Here is a 3,418-nt window from a genome sequence, read left to right as displayed (position 1 = left end):
ACTATTATCTATGAATATGTAGAAGATATGGGATAGGATAAATATGATCGTGTTTATGTGAAGAATATTGTATGTGTTTTGCAATAACAATGATGTTCAACAAAGTCAAATGACATAGTGCAAATGACAATTGAAATTGGATTGCCTACTATTTCTAAAATGGAGTGTATTGCATTTATTGAACAAAAAATGGAGCTTTTGTTGTCGGCTCGTTTGTGCAAAATGGAGTGTATTACATATCTTTGATATTCTTTGAGCCATGTTTTCTGACTTTCTTCAACAAGTCATATAATTTCTTAGAAGTCAGTACTGTTTTTTGGACCATTCTATTTTAATTAGGAAGATTTACATAAACTTCAGTTTTTATATATATGTCATCTTACCTATGCATTAGAAGGTGTATTTTATTTTATTAAAAGTAAATATAATTATAGTTTTTATGTGATTTGAGAGATTTGGATGGTATAAATGTAAAAAATAAGGTTTTGTAATTAGATATGTAAATATATAATAATTTGGTGGTAGGTATGTTATTGCCCTTTTTTATTACTCAACTTGTTTATGGTGTAGACGAGTTGAGCCGAGCTTATTATTTAAACAAGTGGACTTGATTGAGATGAGATTATTATGACAGAATTGGTTAAAGAAACAATTCTGTTGTGCTGATGTTTGTTCACAACTGAATGGGTAAAAAAACCTTGCATTATTGTTATTTCTTGTATATGTGGTTTTGCAACAATGAAAGTTTGGGTGATAATTATTTTAGAGCTCCCACGTTATGTTTATGCAAATAGTTTGCACTGGTTTAATGAATATTCTATTACTAAGATGGTGATAAGCATGTTTACTTTAATGAAGGTGTTATTATTTATGTAACTCAGCATTTTTTGCTTCGATGAGACCTCTGTTTTTACTTGTACGAAAGAAAATTGACTATCTTATTATGGTAGATTCAATACATTGTTGTTGAAGCAGGTTTTTCAAGTATGTTTTTTAACAAGCTATGATGATGTCAGTTGGGTTGTTGGTTTAGAATTACAAATTTGGGTGAAGAAAATATGTTTTATGGTTTATGGTCCTTTGGGTTGTCTTTGCTAGCATTGAATTAGAATTTCTAATATGCTCTGTGTTCCAAATTTCAATTGGTTATTATCAAATACAGTGGTACTATAATAATAGAGAAAAATAAAAAGAAAATGTCTCATAAATGATGGTTATATGAAAAACACATTTATGTTTCACCCATAGACCGATATATATTTTAATTCATTATATTTTTTGAATTTTGTTTTACATATGCATATTCCATATCTTAAGTGTCTCATTTTCAATCATAATGTCATCTAACCATCCGTTGATATGACAGTAAAAGATGAGTAAATCTAAAGACTCTGATTCATCGGTTATGTGGGATAAAAAGACTACTAATATTTTTTGTAATCTATGCGTGAGGGAAGTCGATTTGGGAAATCGACCCACACCTTTTTTTAATAAAGAAGGTTGGCATAATATCACTAATAAATTTAAGGAAATAACAGGAAGAGATTATGATAGGATGAAACTAAAGAATAAATGAGATCAATTAAAGAAGGACTGAAAACTTTGGAAAGAGCTTAAAAGGGGATCAACTGGATTAGAATGTCCAGTCAAACGAACAATTGATGCACCTGAGGAATGGTGGGCAGAAAAGTTAGCGGTATGAATATCACTATTTCAATTAAATTTTACAGACATATGTTTGGAATTTTGATTGGATTGTTTTTTTTAATTACAGGTTGTGCCCGTGGCCAAAAAATTCAAATTTAATGGAATTGAACCAGCTTTGGAGGAGAAATTGGATAGCATGTTTACTGGTGTTGTAGCAACAGGAACTCATTTTTCCACCCCTAATGAGCAGGGTGTTGCAAACCTAACAGAGGATATAGAGACCGAGCATATAGGTGACTCGGGAGAAGGTCTCAGCCAAATCAATCACGGATATCCAATCCACTGGTGGAACAAAGCGCCCCCGTCCTGTAAAAAATAAAAAAGGCTTTGCATTTGTTAGAGGTTCTATTGAGACATTGATTGAAATTTCTAAAAATAATTCAAAAACTCCGAAGGACAGCACAATCCATGAGTGTGTTAAGATCCTTAACACATATCCTGGAATTAAGGAAGACCAGGATATGTATGTTAAGTATGTGAAGTTGCCAGGGAACTCTACTGGGAACTCTACCCGGAGGCAGTTCTTTGAGACTTTAGACCCATAATTTTGTCTTCCTTACTTACGCTCTTTTATGAAAGATTGAATGCTATTCATGTAACTTCATTGACTATTTGTTTGATGGACTCTTTCTGTCTTATTTTCTATTTATGTGATGAACTTGTTATGCGTATTGTATTTCTTTCATCCTTGAATATGTTAGCTACATATCAAACTTTGATGTTTAGATATGCAAATATCAATGAAATGTGTCGCATGTATGTAACATTCTTCATATTTCTATTGCATGCAGTCAAATTTACAAGCACGTACTCTTTGTATAGTTGTCCTTTTTTATGTGTTTTCTGATATTACATCACTATTTGCTATCTGGTTTAAAATTCTACATTCCTTCCAGATTTTGTATTATGGAGGAAGGACAAATTAATCAAATTCGCATTGTTACTCTCACCCTTACGTTGTTATACCATTACTACAACGCATATGTAGATCGAAATCCATGCATGACGTCCAGCAATATTGGAGATAGATGGATCGGAGAGTTATTACGTGGTCACCCGACACGTTTTGCAAATATGTTTCGTATGACAAAAGTCATTTTTCTTGACCTCCTAAATGAACTTCGGACCCTCCACAGACTTCAAGGATCATCAAGAACAACATCTAGAGAGGTGTTGGCAATAACACCTACATTTTGTCCCAGAACGAATCAATGAGAGGAGCTATGGAACGGTTTCAACATTCCTCTGAAATCATAAGTAGATATTTCTCAGCTGGGCTGAATGCACTGATGAGTCTGGTGAGTCTGGCCCGTCAAATAGTCAAACCAGAGGACCCAACATTCCAGTCCATTCCCACACATATTGCGAATGACCCTCGTTATATGTCGTTCCTTAAGGTGCTTCCCATATTTAAATGTTAGTTGATAAAATTTCACACATATGATTTTATTATTGATTAATACGTTCATACCAGGATTGAATCGGAGCTATTGACGGAACACATGTCGACGCACGTCTTTCTAGCACAGAAATTTGCATACATTGGACATTGGACGATGCAGATCACCAACACAAAATATAATGGTTGTTTGTGATTTCAATATGTGTTTCACATATGTGATGATTGGATGAGAAGGTAGTGCACACGATAGTCGCGTTTTCAAGTTTGCAACTAGTCAAGTTTGCTACTAGTTCCCTTATCCACCACCAG

Source organism: Phalaenopsis equestris, unplaced genomic scaffold, assembly GCF_001263595.1.
Source record: "Phalaenopsis equestris unplaced genomic scaffold, ASM126359v1 Scaffold000098, whole genome shotgun sequence".
Classification (NCBI taxonomy): Eukaryota; Viridiplantae; Streptophyta; class Magnoliopsida; order Asparagales; family Orchidaceae; genus Phalaenopsis; species Phalaenopsis equestris.
This window is presented reverse-complemented; position numbering follows the sequence as displayed.